Here is a 22,482-nt window from a genome sequence, read left to right as displayed (position 1 = left end):
GACGGCTCCCGACCCACTAAGGTTGAACCCGATGGCTCTCGGCCACCGAAGCTCGGACCCGACTAAGAGTCTTCTTGAGGTCACCCAAGCGGCCACTTCGTCATCCCCACCGCCCAACCACCACTCACTTTCGTAGCGCCACCACTCCTCAAAGCACCCGTACGAGAGACGGAAAAATTTCGTCCTAATACACCCAAGACACCCCCCGCCCTCCGGATCATCCGCCGTAGCGCAAATAGCCCAACTCTCCAGGTCACGGAGCAACAACTCCAAACTCCTTATCTACTACTCCCAAGCCGGCCCACGGACCGTGGCCCAATTTGGGAGTGGGGGCTTAATGATGTGTATAATTGGATCTTAAATCCAATTAGTCCATTAAAGGCCCAATTAAGGGAAAAGTCCAATTAGAGCACCGCTTCTATAATTTTCTCCCACATTGAATCTCTACAAGAAGTTTCACACTTCTACACTTGTCCCACATTGAAAGTTTACAAGAAACTAATAGTCAAGTCCTACTATAAAGACAAGGTATGATTCATTTGTTGAGAGAGCTCTAATTTTGGGTGATATTTTAGACTTTGCAAAGTATCACTTCCAATACCTGACTTGAGCGTCGGAGTGTAATCGCCGGGGCACCCCGACGAGTCACTTAGTGTCTTGATTTGTTTTGTAGGTTATTCGGCGGACCCACACCTTTGACCCCTTTGGACACGTGGCAAGAACCCTCGGCATTTCCGATATTGGGCTTGAAGATTCCCGGACTTAGGAGACCAGTGGGCTTCAAGATCATTGGGCTGACCCACCATTTTGGAGCAGCATCACCCCCTATGATAAATAAACTTGAATTATTTATATTGCACACTCGGTCCATTATTGATTTGAGTGTTGATCTATTATAAAAAGACACAAATACACCGGGGTTTGCAAATAATAAATTCTTATATTTTATAAATATTTTAATTATTTTATTTTCGTTATTTCTATTTTTATTATCAGATAATTTTTGTATATATTTTAAATTATCTCCACATCAAAAGAAAACTTAAATTCCATTATTATGTATTTCTTTATTTTTTAATTAAAAAACCCTGTACTCAATTGGACAAAAAGCACTCCGCCCCCCACAAATTTCAAAAATTCGCACTTTCTCCACTAGAAATTAAAAAAAAGGAACGCCGCCCTTGTAAATTTTGTTTTTGTTGCACTTTGCCCCAAATCAAATTTCCGGCGGATTTTTTACTGAAATTAAAAAACTCCTTCAACTTAGAGGTTATTATCGTCATTTCGCCTTTCCCACCACATCCCTAAAATCCCGAATATCATTCTCTTTGTTACAGCAAGAAGTCAAAAAACTTAACTCTCATTTCATCAATCAATTTGAGAACACACCCAGGGTGAGTTGTGCAAATTTTGGTCCCAAAACTGCGAGAATCTTTCATTTTCTTCTTTGATTAAGAAGCCATTACAGTATTTCCGACTTAGTGGTCCAACAATTATGAGCTGGAAACGAGGAGAAGGAACGAAAAAGGAGAACATAGTTAATATATGGTTTCAATTCGAACAATATATACACACTACACATTTATCCGAATACATTCAGACAATGATAGTGAATATTGTTTATTGCAGGCCAATCCGATGATTTTACTATTCAAATGCATCATGGGGCTAAGTTTATGAATCTTGGTACGCGGTGTTATTTGGAAAGTGGACCATTTTGACAATTGTAATTCAGAAATGATGTCCTCAAGAGAAATTCATTATGTCTGTTGAGTTAGGTCATTTTTAATCAGGTGTAAAATTGAGGTATTATCACAGTTTAGGAGGAGCACCTTGGGACTGTGGTGGGATGACAGAATTGCTGACTGATTTTGATGCAATGAATTTTGTGGAATTTTGTTGATGAAAATAGGGTTGTTGGCGTGTGAAAATGACGATAATAGCCTTTAAGTTGCAGGAGTTTTTTCAATTCCGGTAAAAAAATCCTCCGGAAATTTGACTTTGGGGCAAATTGCAACAATACCAGAATATACAGGGGGGATGTCTCTTTTTTGAATTTCTAGGGGGGAAAGTGCGAATCTTGAAATTTCTAGGGGGCGAAGTGCATTTTGTCCTACTTAATTTGATGACCAAATTTTTAATATATTTTTTAATTTAATTGTTACTAATTTGTTTAAATAAAATTTTATTTTCTAAAGAATCAAATTAAAAGGAAAATATAATATATATATATATATATATATATATATATATATATATATATATATATATATATTTTGAGGAACAATTTCACATTTCACATCTAAAAACCAGTTACCAACCCCCCATCCAACGAGTGAGCCACACGAAAGTCAACCAGGGGGTTTCTGCCATTGACTAAATTTCACAGGAGGATTTTTGCTAGTTTATTTATCACAAAGGAGTTTTCCCTATTTGGAGATTACAGATGCTTCTCGTGTCTCATAACTTGAAAAAATAAAATAAAATAAAATAATCTCATGGTTAGCTAAATTTTTAAATTTTAATGACTCCATAAATAATCCAACTTGAAGCTAAAAATTGAAGCTATTAATTTAGAAAAATATATTCATTAATATTCTAGATTACAGAGGAACAAAGTACAAAGGCTTTACAACAAGTCTTTGTACGTTTCATCGTCTGGCTTATATTCTTCATGAAGCATTCAGACCAAGTTACTTTATGAAATTACGTCGATACTTTCACATATTATGTGTAATCTAGGAGACAACTCTATTTTCCCGAGGGGAATCTTTAGAATATTCAATGTCTTGGAAGATATGATTTATCTTGAAAGACAAGTTCTCGTGATTGCTTTGACCATAAAAATGTGCTCCTAAGTGTGTAAATATACCTTGTAAGACAAACTAGGGGAAATGCCGCATGCCCGTAAAATAGACAAACAAAGATGAAAATATCAAATTAATGTAACCATTATTAGCCGTTTTTCAATTCAATCTACAAAAAACTATGAACATAGTAAAAATAGTGTTTAAATTAACAATTATTTGCACTTGATTCTAGTCGAGCCGAACACGTATTTGTACAAGTTTGTTTGAATGTTTATCAAGCTTTTGACAGTTGTGTTTAACAAATCGGGCTCTTAGGTTTCTACGTAATTCTCTTGAACGCCTTGGTCTGCATTATGTATCCAAAATATACGACAAGAGAATGGAAGGCCGGATTATCTTTTAATTATCTGTGATACCAAAATCATCCGTCTCGATTGGATTACCATATTCATGAGATTCCTTTTCAAAAAAAGTCAATCAATGATTGCCACGCGTACACAGGGGATTCGTTCATTTCGCGTCATCCATATGCTAGCAAGACGCCTAATCATGAGATAAACTCGTTTCAAAATGATCCAATCACACCGTGCCATGTATTTAGGGGGATGCCACATGTCGTCCATTTTGCGCAAATCTACGTCACGACTCTCTTTCATTCATCTATAAAAGAAACTCTTAATTTCCCCATTGTAGTATCCATTGCTTTCCTTCAACTTCTTTCTTCTACAAAGAAATGTTTGTTTCAAGTTCTTTAGAAGAACTTCTGAGGGTAAATGAGGTAATTAGCACCTCTTATACTTTGTACATTACAATCTTCAAATTTCACTAGAAGGGTTGTTTTTATTTAAAATGTTTGAATTATTTTCTTTGTGCAGGGGAAACAAGCAATCGAAGATTCTCAGGATGATCGATTCCAAAAATATGTTTGTCCAATGATTACCTTGATCGTTGATATCTTTTATAAGATCCTCGAGAAATAATAGTCTTGTCTCAACTTTTTTCATCAAGAAGTCTCTTGACTGAGGATTCTTGTCTTTTTAAATACTGTTTCTTGATCCTATTCGCTTTTCCATAAATGGGGGCGGTGGATGGTCCCCCTTGCATGCCTGGACGACACTCGTGAATCCTTCGGGGTCTAAGTTTTTAATCAATAACCATTTCTCTTCCTCTTATCTTTTTCCTAAATCAGATTATTTCATTGATTCCCAATTAATCACCCAACATATATCATAATTAAAGAATAAAAGTAAGTCTTGTCTTTTTTACCCTTTATAGTATTACATATTTTGTCTTGAATTAAGAAAGGTTTCTTATTCTAATGTTTTTGGCAATTAACAAAGTTTTTTGTGGCTTTCAGGAAAAAGAGAAGCTTTTTAGATCTTTGTTGAGGCGGTAAATCTGAAAATTATTGAAATTTCAATCGTAACCAATCTGGACATTAAATTTCCCCGAAACAATGGTGGACAGTTGGACATCAACGAAATAATGCGAATACGGAAAAGCTAAGAAGAAGAAAAATGGTTGTTCGATAAAAAAATGGTCTTGAAGGAATCACGTGTGTCGTGCAGGATTGCAAGGGGAACCATCCGGCGCCCCCGTTTATGAAGAAGGTAATAGGAACAAGAAAAAGTATGTAAAAAGACAAGGATTCTCAATCAAGACACTTCTTGATGTAAAATATAGAGGCAACACTATTGTTTTAGAGAGAGATATATATCAATGTCGATTTAATAATGAAAAAGTCGTGGATTTTAATTTATTGATAGTAACCAAGTAGAGTTTTCTCTTTGATTTTTACGCCTTTATATAAAACGCACCTCTTAATCGAAAAGGCTGATGATTTGCAATTAAGTTGATTAATCCTTCACCTTATACAGCTTTTTTCTCTCTTGGCAGGGGCGGACATAAGCAAAGGTCAAGCCAATCGTCACTAATTGAATAGTAAAATCGTAAGATTTTAACATATTTGAACCGATGATCGTATAAATGGAACCGTAAATCATACAATGGAAATGTACATGAGTGTGTAATTCGAGTGATACGTATAAATGTCCGTCTCTATACCCAAATCCAAAAAACAGTGATATATTTAAAAACGATGTTAAGTTCTTGAAATTACTTTACATATGAGATTGATCTAAATTTCTCACCGATAAATCGAGCTAATAATTAAATAATCACCCAAATCGGAAATTGAGCAAGAAGTCATCGTTCCTAACAACGTCTCAAGATCATCGGTAGCAAAACTGAATTATGGTTTTAATTTGGATGTTTTATAATTGAATTAGGGTAATAAAAGAAAAGTCAAACCTCCACCTCACCATTTGGAGACGGAACGTTAACGGAGAAGTACAGACTGTCCCTATTTGAAACTGAGGGAGTATTATTGGTCGGACCTTATAGTCCCGAGGAGTTAACTGTACTTACTCCTTAATAATATTATCGAACACAAAATTGAAACATATTTAATTTTGGGACAAAATGCATTTCACCCCAATATAACCAAATTTGCACTTTTCCCCCTAAAAACTGAAAAAAAAAAAAAGAAAAAAGAAAAGAAAATAAAAGAAAAAGAAAGGTGACCGTGACACGCTTTCAAGTATTGTTCTTGTTGCACTTTCCCCCCAAAACCATGATCCGGTGTGCGTCAATTTAGGGAATTTATGAATAATTTTCCTGAGCTTAATTAATTAACTTGGGGTAATGGCAAATATGCCCATAACAAGGGCACTTAATTAAAAGAGGGACATCCAACTTTTTTGTCTTCCAAATAAATCCACCCCATTTAAACTTATTTGCAAAATCCTTTTATATATACCAAAATTACCCCAATTCATTGAAACTCAGTTTAACTCCAATTTCATGATTTACACCCCAATTTAGCCCAATTTCATCAATTAACCAATTTTAACCCTAATTTCAATTTTGACCCCAACTTTGACCCGCCACCACCGGAGACCGCCGGTCGCCGCCGTTGACCGGCGTTGACTTTTTTTTTTTTTTTTTTATAATTTTGTTTTTTCTTAAAAAAAATATTTTAATTAATATTACTGTCTTGGCTGCTAAATTACTGTCTCCGGCAGTTATTTAACTGTTGAAGACAGTAATTTAACTCTTAATTTACTCTTTTTTTTTCCAAACTTTTTTTAATTAATATTACTGTATTCGTTGCTAAATTATTGTCTCCAGCAGTTATTTAACTGTCGGAGACAGTAATTTAACTGTTAATTGACTTTTTTATTCTTAAAAAAGTTATTTTTAATTAATATTACAGTATTCGTTGATAAATTACTGTCTCCGGCAATTATTTAACTGTCGGAGACAATAATTTAACTGTTAATTGACCTTTTTTTTTTTTTTTTTTTTAACTTTTTTCCTTAAAAAAAATTATTTTAATTAATATTACTGCCTTGGATTTTAAATTACTGTCTCCAACAGTAATTTAACTGTCTTAGACAATAATATTAATAATATTACTGTTCGGAAAAATAATATTCCTAATATTACTGTCCCAAACAGTAATATTACTGTCTGAGACAGTAATTTAGTAGTCAAGACAGTAAATTAGTTAAAATATTTTTTTTCTAAGAAAAACGATTCAAAAAAAAAAAAAAAGTCAACGCCGGAGACCGGCGGTCAACGGTGGTTGACCGGCCGGAAAAAAAATTTCTGGAAAAAAAAAAAAGTCAACGCCGGAATCTGGCCAGAAAAAAAATATTTCAGAAAAAAAATTATTTTCTCGAAAAAAACAAAAATTTTGAGGGTTAATGTGATATATTTGTTTAAATCCGGGGTCAATGTGTAATATTAAGGAAGTTAGAGCATAATGGGCATAATTGATAAGAATTATATTATTGAGGGTATTTTAGACTAAAGACACGGGGATGGGCTTAATTGAGAAACTGTTTTTTTTTTTACCAAAATGCATTTAAGTGCCATGTGATGGGCCTTTTTGCCATTTGCCCAATTAACTTAATTGTCGATATTTTGTCCGGAAAATCAACCATGTGATTATCACGTGCCAATTGAAGGGCAAAATTGTACTTTCAGTTAAACATGATTAACCCACCATTTTCTCCTTTCAATTTTCAACAAGCATGACTCTAGTCTAGTCAACCATTGTTGCCCCCATTTTTCTTTCTTTCAGACTTCATTTTCTTTCTCTCGCATTTTTTTACTGGCCTAAGCTGAATTCAAAAAAGCCGGTTGGTGTGCCAAAAGAGGCAAAGTACATGTGACAAATTACTATTAACCCACTTATCAAAAAAAAAAAAAAAATTACTATTAACCCAATAATGAAAGTTGCACTTGCAGTAGAATCTCGATAAATTAATACCAATAAATTAATAACTTCGCCATAATAGATTGCAGTAAATTGAACAAGCTTGTTAGAACAAGTTGTGATTTAATAAAAGTGATGAATGTGAGAGACATATGTGGAACAATCAAATAAATTAAAATTAACGTATTTACGAAATTAAAATTTAATTGTAAAATAAATATTTCTTGTATTATTATAGTGAAATTGAGTTATTAAAATTAAAATATAAGTTTTTTTACCATATTAATGAATTTAAATATAAAATTTATTTTACTATTAATATTAAAATCAATGAAATTTAAATTTGTAATTTCTAAAAATTATAAAATAATTAAATAATTATTAGAATTAATTATTACTTCTCATAAAGGAAAAAAAGAAAAAGAAAAAATAAATAATTAAAGTCAGATAGTGTGGCACGCATTTCAAAAATACATTAAAATAATCAAAAGGGCTCCACATACACTCCCCAAACATGGATTAACTGTGGGCACTTCAATTGGGAGTCCCATGCCACATGGCACTTTTAGGGAGGCTAGAGGAAAGCACTAGAGATGATAAAATTATCAAACACTCCCAATATTTTAAAATTCTGACAAAAATAGTAAATTGGGAGTGGCACTACAGATGCCCTTACCGTGTGAGTATATATATATATTCGGCCGAAATCACGGCCGTTGGATCGAGAAAGATCAGACGGTCCTTAAAACGCGTTATTTAAACTCACGCGTTCAACCCTGACAGGTCAAAGCGCGTCGTTCAAAACGACGCGTTTTAAGGACCGTCGGATCTTCTCTTTAATCCGTGACCGTCAGATAACGAGGACAAAATTGGAGATCTGGCCGTTGATCGTAGCTCAATCCAACGGTCCGCAAAGCGCGTCATTTTAAATGACGCTTTATCCCATTTCTGTAATTAATTACAAAATCACCCCAATTCTCAAAAAAAAAAAAATCCGAAATATTGTAAAAAAAAAAGTGGCCCGTTTTGAATTATGTGATTTTGAATTTTGAGTAATTCAATAATGTGGTTATAAATTATGTGCATTTGATACAAATGTTGTGTGATTTGTTTTTTCTTCAGAATTTAAAACAATTGTATGTGTTTTGAATTATGTTGTTTTGAATTGTGCAAGAATGCTAATTTTTATTTTTATTTAATTGTGTTATCCAAAACAACTTAATCTTATGCTTTATATTGGTTATTAAACAGTTTTCATCAGTGTATTGTTTTGGTGTTTGTATTAATGTTAATTAGTGTTGGGGTGTATGAATATATATTACAATATATATTCAGTTGTTTATACAATGAGATGTGGTTGTTAATCAATAACTAACCAACGATATTTAAACACATTTACATGGATGATATCAAGAAATTGGGACAAACCGTCTGACAAGAAAAGTCATGGATGCGTCAATTCCGTGATGTTAACTCCCCAAAATTCAAAGGTCGCGTGTGTCGGTTTTTATGGTTGAACAGGTTATTGGTTCAGAAATCATAGAAGAAAACGACATGGGCATCCAAGTGTCGAGATTTCTTGAAGGCTACAGAGAAGGAAGTGTAATACAAAAACAAATATAAGGTCCAACCTTAGTCGGATTCATAAACTCGCAATTCGGTGTTAGAATTGCTCTCATCTTAATTTTCGTGGTGGTGGTAATGGCTATGATCTTGTTTATGACTAAAGGGCAACCTCTGACTGTTGGCACTCGACACCAGTCCGATGATGTAAGGACTGATAAGGAGGATTGATTGTGTGACACGCATCGTTTCAATTTTGCGCATAATTATTTCGCTTTGTTCTGTAATTCAGACAAGTTTAGATAGATTCTTGTTGTTAATTGCTAAATTATCGGAACTTAGATGAACATCAAGTTCGTTTCTGTACAAAGTACCGGTATTTATTATTACTTTTTACGAGGAATCTTTGCTACTTCCCCATCTATTGTTCATCACTATCCTTATAGACTCTTGATTCTTCTTGTTAATTCTGCTGAGGAACGATGACCATAACTTACCAAGGAACGATGACCATAACTTATCAAATAGTAGTAATATATGACTATGTTTCTTAAATATTTAACGTATACGCAACGAAAGAAGATCCAACAAAAATAAAATAAAAAACGCAACACGAATCACAAAAATGAGAATCTGTGCAAGAAAAAACCTTATATGATACAATGTACAAGTTTGGCTGTCAATTGACCTTTTTCCCCCTGTGAACAACAACAACATTTCGTGAACAGCCGTTAACAATTAGGAAGTGATTGTGCAGATGCAAACGGTGAAAAGCTAGCATTTGACTCGTTGTAATAAAGAGTATTCTCCTGACAGATCGAAGAAGATCCAAGGTAACTCGAAGAAGCATTTGCCTGGCTTGGTATATACGGTGACATGTATCTTGAATTCAGAGGTGACAAAGAAGGGTGGCCAAACGAGTGAGGCAAAATTAGATAACCACCGTTGGATCTTTGTGATGAAGACGCATTCCTTAGATCGACGGAGCTCCTACTCGCACCTTAATGAGGATACAGATGAGGAGTGTTGGATAATGATTGATGGCGCGAAAGAAATGAAGGATTTCGAGAAAGTGACGGAGCTATTTGCATGGCAGAAGAAGAAGACAACGAGGATCTGAAGGAGGACAAAGAAGACGAGGAAGAAACGGAGTTCGATGATGACTATTATGCACTTACACAGTTTGTATAAAAACACGAAAACCACTTCGTATTTTGTTGAGACGAACTTCATGCTCAATTAGACTCTATATTTTGTTGAGACGAAAACCACTCTGTATTTTGTTGAAAACCACTGTATTTTGTTGTGTAAATGAACAATTATACCCCTAACTTAAAAGTAACTTTGAAATCCGGCATTGTATCAAAACCACTCTGTAATTTGAAAGGTTCGATGGACTATATGCTAACTACCACATAACAATGGGGGAGTAAAGGCAGGTGCATTCATATTAACATAATTTCGAACACATATAAAACCATGACTATTGTACATTTACACAGTTTGCGTAAAAGCACAAAAACCACTTTGTATTTTGTTGAGACGAACTTCCTGTTCGTGCAATCAGATCGGTAGTAAATGTATGGAAAGAATACAGATTACGTTGAAACGGTTTCTCTGTAATTAGGGGGCGGTAATCGTGGGATTATATGAGGAGGTGTTGTTACGATATAATAAGAAAATATATAACAAATCTTTTTTTTATTTTCAATCCTAAAACATACGTTACTTTTAAGTGAGGGGTATAAGAGTGATAATTTATTATTTTTTATTAATAAATGCTGAAATGCATTTAATAATTACGGGCCCAATGATTTGAGGAAATTACATAAACAAATAGTAATCATTGATTTAATAGTAATCATCTTTAGGGTCTTTTTATGGTGAGATCCTGTGTTCTAAACTTTTATGAGATACCCCCTTTAAATTGCGATACGTGTCCCACCAAAAAAACCTATTTTTTCTCCATTTATGTATTGTCGCAAATACCCTTTTTATAATTATTATTTTAAAAAATCAGCAATTATAAATTATTAATGAAATGTCAATTTTACCCTCTCTATTTTAATGCAATTTTAAATATATATTTATTGCTGAATTAAAATTTATAACGTAAATTATATCATTATTCGTAAAAATCATTAAACCACCCATCCAAAATTGCATCAACCTGAATTCGAACTTGTGACCATCTGAAAACATACAAGAATACTTACCATTAAGACACAACTAGGGGTGGAAATCGGAACGAAAATTCCGATTTCCGCCGAATCCGATCCGAAAAATTCCGATTTTGGAACGATTTTTTCAATTCCGAATTCCGAAATTCCGATTTCCGAAAATTCCAAAAAAAATCGGATCGGAATCGGAAATACATATAAATTTTCGGAATTTCCGAATTCCGATCCGAAAATAGTTCCGATTTTTTCCGATTTTTTTCCGATTATTTCCGAATATTATTAATATTATTAATTATTTTATATATACATTAAACGGTAGGTGTGAGTCAGTACGTTTACCTTTTCTTTTTCTTTTTCTTTTATTTTTAGTTTTAATTAAATTATTAAAAAACCCTAAAATCTGCTTTTCCTTTCCCACTTTCTTTTTCATCCGCCGCCGTCTTCCCTATCTTTCTTTACTTTCTCCCTCTTTCTTCACTCCTTTCCTCAAAATTAAATCTTTAATATTTGCTCCAATCTTCGTCTCTTCTTAAAATACAGAGACCCGCTGGTTAAGGTGGAGTCCACGGAAGAAAGGATGGTGAATTAAGAGGTTATATTTGACTCATTTTGTTCTCGTTTCTAGGTCTTTTTTCTACAAATTTCTTTTATTTTCTTTGTTTGCTTTTTGTTACACATTTGGTTTACAACTTTTTACGCTTTCATTTCTGAAACTTTTGATTATAAAACCATTTTAGCAATTTTTTGTATATTTGTTTTGATTTTACAGATTGAATCGAAAACTTCTTGAATGTTGGAAGAATATCTGCAAAATTTCCGAAAAATTCCGATATTCCGAAATTTCTGAAAAAATCGGAATCGGAATCAAATCTTCAATTCCGAAAAAATCGGAATCGGAATCGGAACCCGTATTTTAATTCCGAAAAAAATCGAAAATTTTCCGAAAGGGTCATATCCGATCCGATCCGTCCGATTTCCACCCCTAGACACAACACATAATTGACAATAAACTAACAATACGGATATATATCACAAAGTTACAATTTATAATGGTTATAAAACTTATATAAATAATGTTAAATAAATTGTTAATTCTCATATAATTATTATTATTATATATTAAAAATATCCCATACTAACAAATCTTTATATAATATAATTTAAAAATCTAAGGAAATGTTGTTCAACTCGTGTAATCTAAAAATGAATTTCGAAAGAATTTGAAGTTTGAATTGAATCGTAAATTGTAAGATTTAATTAAATCGTAATATTTGAATCAATTAAACTCATGTGTTTTCAATTCAAAAACAACATTCAAAGATTTGATCGATTAAGCTCAACTCATTTCAATTCGTAGACAATATTCAAATATTTGAATCGGTTAAACTCAATAATTTACAATAGCGTATTAATCAATTTGTGTATAGTTAAAGTTTAGTAACCTTTTTTTATTGAATTTTATCATAAAAAATAATAAAATTTAATTCATAAAAATCGTAAGATTTAATCGGTTCATGGTTAGATTAAATCTTACGATTTACGATCTAATTCTTACGATTTTATGAATTAAATTATTATTTTGTTGTTAAAATTGAATTAAAAGGATAGTAGACTTTAATTATAAATAGTTAACTCGATTAGTACGTTCTTGTTAGTGGTTGAACTTAATCGATTCAAATTTTTGAATAATATTTACAAATTAAAAGGATTTGCGCTTAATTGATTCAAATCATACGCTTTAATTAATCTTATGATTTGATTGTTGCGTAATTTAGGAATTATTTGTTTATGATAAAATTGAATTAAACATGTATCACACTTTAATTAATAATAGTTAATTTGATTAAGACGTTCTTGTCAATAGTTGAGCGCGCTAATGAATCGATTCAAATATTTGAATAATGTTTATGAATTGAAAGGACTTGAGCTTAATTGGTTCAAATATTACGCTTTGATAAAATATTATGATTTAAGATTAGGTTCTTACATGTGTTAGGAATTAAATTTATTATTTTTTATGACAAAATTGAATTAAAAAGATATTAGACATTACTTATAAATAGTTAAATCAATTATGTAACATGTTATGTCAATAGTTAAGCAACCGATTCAAATATTTGAATAATGTTTACTAATTGAAAGGATTTGTACTTCATCGATTCAAATCTTACTAATTGATTAAATTAAATATTAAAAGAAAATTCACAATATAGTATTTGTAGTATATAATTTTATTTTAAACTAAGAAAACTACTAATTGGAATGAGTTATAATTTTTTCTTCTTCTAAATAAATAAATATATTATTTTATTTTTTATTTGGATTTGTCACACTATCGATTAAATAACATAAATGAGTTTGAATTAAGTTATGCATTTTTTTATATTTAATTGAGCATTCTTTACATTTTTAAATGGTGGAGTTTATTAATACTTCTAATATTATATAATTAATGATAGATGTTTGGCCTATTGAACTGCAATTCTTTATAGTTTTCAAACTTTATTTTATTAAATTGGTTAATAATTTATTTAATACCATTTAAAAATAATGAATGTTGCAATTAATATTTGAATTAACAGTATTTATACAATTATGGTTAAATATATTATAATAAGTTAATGTGCTTGGATGGTTAAGAGTGATAAATGTATTAAGAGGTCACGAGTTCTATTCCTAATGAATGCATTTTTTTCGATTATTTATCAAATAAAACTCGGTCACAATGAATTTAAATTAATTATTTAATTAAAATATAGTAGGGGTTAAATTAGACAATTCAATGTTAATCAATTTTATAATAATTTAACAAAAAAAAAATGAAGGATAATTTGGTAAAATACTTCATTTTTTAGAACATAAACTATGTTATTTTCCTAGGGTCCAGATTTAATCTTAGAAAATTAATGGTGATTAATGCATATCTCATAAAAGTTTAGAACATGGGGTATCTCACCAAGACCCTCATCTTTATATATATGAGAGATTCAAGTCCTTTGCATAAAATCTTCTTTTCTTTTTCAAATATTAGAAAATTTTATTAGGCAATATTGGCCAAATCAGACGAAAGCGTAAGGTCTTCTAGTCTATAAGTACATTGAAAATGAGTAAGAGCATGGGCTAAAGAGTTGCCCAAACGCTTAACAAACGAGAAAGAAAAGCTCGAGAAAACATTTGCTAAATAAATGCATTCATCAATAATTGCACCGAATGGTAACATGTCACCGCCACCCGATCGAAGTGCCTGAATCACCTGCAGAGAATCACCCTCGAAAATAACTCCGTTCCATCATTTTGTAGATGCTAGCATGATGGCATGTAGAGCCATAGCTTCACCTTCTACGGGATTAAGATTTCCATCAATTCTTACCACTTTCCATACAACTCACAGTCTTTCATGGTTCCATGCCACCGCTGCAACCACTAACTTTGGTTCTTCACATCGTCACCCCCAAACTTGAACTTTTGTTTGTCCTCAAGCAAAATTTACCAATAAGCAAATAACTCAACTATAACATCTCACCACATAGATCAATGACCAACTTCACGTTTTCAGAACTTGTAATTATAATGACAATTCTTAGGCATTCGCAAGCTCAAAATTCAACAACACTTAGTCACTCACCATTACCAAAAACCACAATTCATACAATTGCTTCAAGCATCCAATATTTGCAAATTAAAGATAGAAAGAATTTATACTTACATGCATATGCTTGACTCCAAATACTCACCGAATTATTCTACTCTACTAATATCGAACATTAAGCTATTGGGATCATTGGGGCTTTGTGGCTTTCAATTGTTAGGCTCTTTGGTTCGAGGTAGGAAATATGGGTATATGTGGCTATTCTTCTTGAATTTAGGTGATTACGCCAAAATTTGAAAGATAGGCGTTTGAAACAATAAATTCACCTCTACGGACTTTAGTAAACTCGATTCTCAAAAGTTCAAAAGTCTCCACTTTTGCTTTTGAGGCAATGGATCGAGTTTTCAAAAATAATTCAACAACTAGTCCTTATTTCTCCCTTCTAGTCTCTTCTTCTAGTCTTTTTCTCTTTTTTTTTTTTTTTTTTTTATTTATTTATATATATATATATATAGAAGCATAGATATTTGTCTTCTTTTTTTTTTTTTTCTTTTTTTTTTTTTTTTTTTTTTTCGAAGAAGAAGAAGGACCTTATAAAATTTTTCGACCGAACTCCAAGGGGTAATTTTTCAAGAATCTCCACCTATTCTACCTTACACATTGGCTAAAAGAAAGAACACCTTTTCTCCGAGGCTCAAATCAAGGTTCTAAGGAATTTCGATAAAAAGGTCGGCTTGAAAGGCTCAAACGGTTCAAAGAAGGCCCAAATCATATCCCAAATCACTTACTATTCAATACTTCGTATCATAAATTTCCTAAGGTGAGTCTTAAAACCGAACATAGCATGATCTAGCACAAATTAATTCCAAATTTAAAATACAAAACGTTCAACAAAAGCAATGCACAAAATGTGATTCCTAGCAATAATTCGCTTCTAAGTCCCGTTGAATCGAAAGCTAAACAAACATCAAATCCTTATCACATAAAACAAGCAATTTCATCATCAAACATTGATCATCTCTCATCATCATAAATCATCGATGCATTCGACTCAAGCAATATTTTTTTTTTTTTTTTCAAAGCAAATAATAAAAAACGGGAATAAATAAAACGATAACTAAAACAAAAGCATGCAACTAACAAAGAGAAAAAAAAGTAAGTAAAACATAAATAGGGCGCACATAAAAGAAAACAATAGTTAACCACCCCCAAACTTAAAATTCACATTGCCCTCAATGTGATTCGCCCGGAGTTTAAGGATAGAAAACACCTGTTTAAGCGTCAGGACCATCGTCGGGTTGCTCACCAACTCCACCTTGCGCATGAGCGTCACCATCTTCTTCATCAACGAAAGCTCGGGTACCGGCGCAAATCAACAACAAACCACCTTGATTACATATTATATATGTGTAGTTGGTAAATTTTCGGTGAAATTTGTCAAAGAAAAGGGAAAATTTCGAAAAAGGAAGGCTAGGGTTCGAAGTGGGGGAGATAGAGGATTTGAAATTATGGAAATTGTTTTTTTTTTTTTTTTTTTTTTTTTTTTTTTTTTTTTTTTTTTTTTTTTTTTTTTTTTTCGCACGGCCGTGTGAAATTTACGTGAAAAATCCGCACGGCCGTGTGAAATTTAGGTGAAAAATCCGCACGGCCGTGCCCTTTCTCAAAATTGGGCAGTAGCCTCTTCAAGTTTCGCACGGCCGTGCCCTTTTGCGTTTTTGGGCAGTAGCCCCTTGAATTTTCGGACGGCCGTGTGAAATTTAAGGGCAAAATCCGCACGGCCGTCCCATTTCCGGATTTTGTACAGTAGCCTCCCGAAATCTCACACGGCCGTGTGAGATTCCTCCCTTTTTCTTGCACGGCCGTGTGAATAATTGCATTTAGGTCCCTGCAAAATAAAAACTTCTTATTAGTGCCCCTGAAACTTTTTTTTTTTTTTTTTTTTTATAAAGACAAAAACTAAAAAAAATAAAAATTAAAATAACATAAACTAAAAATAAGAAAAAACGAAATCTCGGGTTGCCTCCCGAGAAGCACTAAGTTTACAGTCTTCAGCCGGACTTTGTCTGCTTCTTTGTTCAAGCTACGTGACCGAAGTCACTTGGCAATTGAATTCCTCTCCCCGATGATGCTCGTTTGATTTTTTTAGGTGGCCACATCCTCCTTGCACGTTCATCACCGTTAGCGCCCCAACTCTTTTGACTATCTCTCGGAGGAGTTGAACTTGAGTCCGCACAATAAATGTGTTCCTTCCAATTCCCTTTTCCGTCGTCATCTCCTGCACTCAACGATGCTTTCCCATGGTCCAAAGTTGAAACATCAAATTTTTCATGATTTGTAAAATCCATAAGCTCAATAGTAAAACACTCATTATTCTCACATGGATTTTTATTAGCATAAAAAACATTAAATTTGATCGTTTCATCATGCACAGTCATTGTAAGATCACCACTAGCACAATCAATGAGAGTTTTCGACGTGGCTAAAAACGGTCTCCCTACGATAAGAGGTATCTCCCTATCCTCAGCTATATCAAGTATAACGAAATCAACAGGGAAGATAAATTTATTAACTTTCACTAGCACATTCTCTAAAATACCTTTTGGGTAAACTAAAGATCTATCGGCTAATTGAAGAGTTATAGCCGTCGGTTCAATTTCTCCTAACCCAAGATTTTTAAAAGTAGAGTACGGCATAAGATTAATGCTAGCACCTAAATCAATGAGCGATCTAAAATTTTTACCTCCTATAGTACAAGGAATAGTAAACTTACCTGGATCGCCGAGTTTTTGTGGGAGAGGCCGAGTAAGAATCGCACTAATTTGCTCCGTGAGTTGGATCATCTCGTTCCCTTGCAATTTCTTACTTTTCTTCACGAGGTCCTTGAGGAACTTCACCCACTTTGGCATCTTTTGGAGTGCTTCAATGAAAGGAATATTTATTCGAATTTCCTTCAACTTGTCCAAAAATCTTTGATATTCAACATCGAGCTTATTCTTTATAAATTTTTGAGGATAAGGAATTGGAGGGACTTGTGAAGGCACCGTTAATGGTGGCTCTTCATGAGTTGATTCTTTTTCCTCATTCACTTTCGGCTTCTCGAGTACCGTGTTTCTCTTCTCTTTTTGTGGGGCCTCCTCCAATTTCTTGCCGTTCTTCAAGGTGACTGCTTGGCACGTCTCGACCTCGATCTTTTTCGTTAGCAATCCTTGTGGATATGGGATTGGTTCGACCCATTCGGCTACAGTGACTTGCGGCTTGACTTGAATTTCTTCCTTTTTCTCGATCTTGAAATCGATAGCTTGGCACGTCTCGAACTTTTGATTTCGAGGATCTTCCGTATTCGATGGCAATGCTCCCGGCGGGCGTTTCTCTTGATTCACAACGAATTGAGCGAATTGATTCTCCAAATTCCGCAGCGAGGCTTGGGTAGCGGTCATGAATTGGGCCAAAATCTCCTCCGTGCTTGATTTTAGGGCCGATGGATTGTTGCCTTGATAGCTTTGTTGAGGAGGGGCTTGATTTTGAAATTGACCTTGAGGTCTTTGATACCCTTGGCCTTGTTGATTTCCTCCATATTGCCCTTGTGATCTCCACCCTTGATTTTGGAATTGGCGAGGCGCATTGTTGACGTAGTTGAGCGACTCCGCATCTTGTTGGCATTGGAGCGTGTAGTGATTTCCACCGCAAATTTCACAACATGGAGACTCAACGGCTTGGACTTGTTGTGGTGGACTTGCTTTGATGTGCTGCAGAAGGAGTTGATTTTGTTGAGCAATTTGGGTCACTTGAGCTTGAAGAGCCGTAATTGCATCTAACTCCAACACTCCGGGAACTTTCTTGGATCCACTAACCGTCCTCTCGCTTGACTTGGCAAACCGATTTTGAGCAATTTGGTCTAACATGATAAATGCATCCGGTATCGATTGACTCATAAAATTTCCCCCGGTTGATGCATCTAAGACCGTTCGTGCATTCTCGTTAATCCCTTGGTAGAAGATGTGGATTTGCCGCCATTGTTCGACTCCATGTGTTGGACACTGCCGCAAAAGAGTTTTAAATCTCTCCCATGCCTCGTATAATTGCTCGCCTTGCTCTTGGAAAAAATTGTGAATTTCTCGTCGGATTCTCTCGTCCTTCTCGGGTGAGCTGTAAACTTTCATGAAGAGGTTGAGGAGTTGAGACCACGACGAGATAGAGTGGGGGGCTTGGGACATCAACCACTGGCGAGCTCTTCCTTGTAGGGAGTGCTTGAAGAGAATTAATTGAAGCGCCTCTTGGGAAACGCCGTTTTGACGGTGGGAATTACAGGTATCTAGAAAATTGACAATGTGAAGATGGGGATCTTCACCTGCCAACCCACTAAATAGCCCGTTATTTTGGAGCATCGTCAAAAGGCCTTGCTTGATCTCAAAATTGTGCGCCTCAATGGGTGGATATTGGATGCTAGGGCGGAATCCGTCATGAGTCGGGATTATGTAATCTTGAAGTGCCCGTGGCCTAACTGCTGGCTGTACTGGAAGTTGAGGGGGTGGGTCTTGGACTTGGTTTCCGTTGGCCCCGAGTAAATTACCCGCTGCTCTGCGTTCTTCGTCCTCCATTATATTGTTTGCGCGTTGAAGTCTCCTAGCGGCTCGAAAAGCGCGTTCGATTTCGGGATCAAACGGTTCTCTGGCAAGATCGAGTCTCCTAGGCGTACACCGTACCTAAAACAAAAATAAAATAAAACAAAAATTAAATGGGTGAATCGTGAAAATTGTTCAAATCTAGAGCTAGAATAAAATAAATAATTAAAATATTCCCCGGCAACGGCGCCAAAAACTTGTTGGTCGAAAACCTACACGCAAGTGCACGTATCGTACAAGTAATATAGTGGACAATTAAGTCCGGATATCGAACCCACAGGGAATATTTAATTACTTAATCCTAGACGCTAAATTCTACCAATTATTATCAAGCCCACCTTACACAGTCGAAAGATGATTAATAAACTAAATTAAACTAAAGCAATTAAGAAGACAAAAACAAGAAACAAATTAAGCACGAAGATTTATCAGAGTAAACAAGCCTAGGATTTTATTCTTCCCCCTATGTGATTATTATTCCCCCAATTCCTTCAATTATGCAAGCAATTAACCCGGATTATTAACCTGAGATGCTAAAATAATCATAACCCGCTTCCGCGTGTATTACGATTCTAATACTCTAGATTCAATTACTATATTCCTATGCAATTAATTCTAGAACACAGCATTAAGCACAAATCTCAATAATGGCTACCTAAGAGATTAACTATATTCCTATGTTAATACCACAAAGGCTCTTCTACCACAGTTCTAATTATTAACCCGATCTTCCGATTCATGCGATTAACAATAACATAAAAGCACATAAGTTGATCAAGTTCATGCACTTAATAAAACAAGTAGAAGAAATAATCCGGAATTAAAACTTGCATAAAATCATAGAATTGGGTTCATAAATCCCACATAGGGTTCCAAATAAAATCCTAGAAATAAGTAATTTAGCTACTCATGATTAAAGGAAAAACGCAAATAAAATAAATCATAGAGTCTTCGAATTCTTCGTCTTCGTTATTGGTTTGTTGCTCTCCAAATTGCGTAAAAAGATGGATCCCTAATTGTGTGCTTGGCTTGGTCTTATATAGGGTGAAGAACTTGGGGAAGAAGGCAGTTTCCTTGTGCAATTAAAATCCCTTCACTGCGCAACTTCGGGGTCTCGGACGGCCGTCCCATAATTTGAACTAAAACTCGGACGGCCGTCCGAGCTTTAAATCTCCAGATTTTGGTTTTTTCACTTTTGGCCCATATTTTCTCCAAATTTGCAGTTTTGACCCCATACTTTTCCAATTCTTCAATTTGTACCTAAAATACAATAAATCAACTTTTTAAGCACCAATTATCGTTAAAACACACCAAAAGCTCAAATAAGAAGATACGATAAAGTGTAAAAATATACACTTAACATATAGCGACATCAAAGATAATCTTCAACACCCCCATCTCCGGTGGCTTCCACGCCTTCCCTGTGATCACATGGCCCAAAAAAAACGTTCTCATCCAGTAAGTGTTTCATATGTAGCCACCATTTCCGTGGGGATGAAAATGCAGCAGTTGGGTTGATGCCAAAAGGTGGTTTTTCTCAAACCTGGTTCATTTCTTTACATGTTGCGATAACATGTAACGCTGATTCGTTACTTGCTCCGCAACGATGACATGCAGGTGAGGTAACAATCTGGCGACGATGCATCTCTGCATTGGTTGGTTGATTGTTTCCACAAAATCGCCACAAAAAATTCTTAATTTTAAGGTGGTATAGGCAGCCGCCAAATGCATTTTCATTCTCGATTATTTGTTCCACTAATTGAACCATTATTTCCGATACCCATATGACTGGATAAATTATGATTGCTAAGAATCATATGATAGGTCATAGGCATATCTCACCGTGAAGTTACCTTTTGTCGAATGGTGCCACACTCAAGAATCGTTTGTGTGAGGTCCGCCTAATGGAATCCCCAAGATCTTGTCCATGTCCACAGCCTAAAATATGTTATGCACAAGATATAAATTCCACGAATTCGAGTCTGATTCCAATAAGTCCGAGACTCGGTTTGAGAAAGCTGAGGATATCGGTCTAGCTGTAATAATTTTGAAATTTCCGCCATCTCTGAGCCATGGATCAACCCATATAGATGTGTTTGGCCCGTTACCTATCCGACGCCGTAGTCCAGCTTTGAGATAGGGAATGGTTTTTCAAATAAAAATCCACGTCATTGATGGTCGGTAGCCATTTCCAGCAAAGAGAAGATTTCCGTGAGGGAAGTACCGGGCAGCCATTATCCGTGACATAAGAAGGCTGGGAAGACCAAAGTACGCCACACTTGTTTCATGATAATTGCCGAGTTAAAAGCTAGTAAATCCCTAAACCCCTTGTTCTTTCGATTTGCATAATTCCTTCCACGAAACCCATGCCATGCCTTTATTGTCTCACTTACCCCACCAAAAGAGTCGAATGACTCGCTCGATTTCCGAAAGAAGTTCGTTGGGGGGGGGGGGGGGGGGAGGGGGGAACAACTCATGAAATAAGTTGGGATAGCTTGTAGAAATGATTTAATTAGCACTTCCTTGCCTTCTTGTGATTGCTGCTTTTTCACCCCAACCCTTTACACGAGTTCAGACCCGATCATGCAAATATGAGAAGATCTTTTTTTAGTCCGACCAATTAATGCAGGCATCCCCATATATCTATCGTGGCCGTCTACTACCTAAAATTTAAGGATTTGCTGAATAGCTTATCGTCGATCCAAGGGTGTCGCCGGACAAACACACATTGCATAAAATCTTCTATTCCAATAATAATTATCACTCTCGTACAATTATTTATGTAACATGATTTGGTGCATATTTCTACGTACAAAAGGTATTTATGCAAAACTAATTATTTATTTAAAACTTGAATCGTTTTCTTAAATCACATCGAACACATTTATTAAATTATAATTTGGAAATTTTTCTCAAAAAAAAATTATAATATGGAAAATAAAATAACTAGTATTGGTGAAAGTATGTGTGAAAAATGATATCAATTCTAATTTAAGTTGTATAGTTAATTAATTTAAAATTCGTATTCACCCGTGCGATGCACGGGGTGACATATTTTCAACTGGAAATACATGTCTGAAAAATAAATTTACGCATATATAAATTATTACGCTCATTGAATTTAAATTTACGCTCATTCAGCAATATTGAAGCAATATTGAAGCATCATGTTCTTCATAGTTACATCATAAGAATAATATTAAAATATTAGTATATCGTCAAAAATAAATCTTAAAGATAATAAAATTTGCACTGAGCATCCTAGGGACATGATTGAAAATAACATCGCACGGAGGAAATTATATAGAGAAGAAACACCTGCCAAAGAATAAGTTGTTAAAAAAAAGACATGTTACATGAATAATTGGTAAATATGAAAATATTTTCTACCTTCAAATTCGATAATAATTGGTAAATATGAAAATATTCTCTACCT

The 22,482-nt window shown here is 34.4% G+C and overlaps 1 long non-coding RNA gene across 1 annotated transcript; it reads left to right on the top strand.

The window, feature by feature from the left end:
* The first annotated feature begins 3,501 nt into the window (after positions 1 to 3,501).
* Positions 3,502 to 3,975, top strand: LOC148768057 (uncharacterized). Its single transcript, XR_016033635.1, has 2 exons — positions 3,502 to 3,588; positions 3,686 to 3,975. It is a non-coding gene; the product is annotated as an uncharacterized LOC148768057 (long non-coding RNA).
* The last annotated feature ends 18,507 nt before the right edge of the window (positions 3,976 to 22,482 follow it).

This window comes from Erythranthe guttata, chromosome 9, assembly GCF_056151865.1.
Source record: "Erythranthe guttata isolate IM_541 chromosome 9, IM_541, whole genome shotgun sequence".
NCBI lineage: Eukaryota > Viridiplantae > Streptophyta > Magnoliopsida > Lamiales > Phrymaceae > Erythranthe > Erythranthe guttata.
This window is presented reverse-complemented; position numbering and strand designations above follow the sequence as displayed.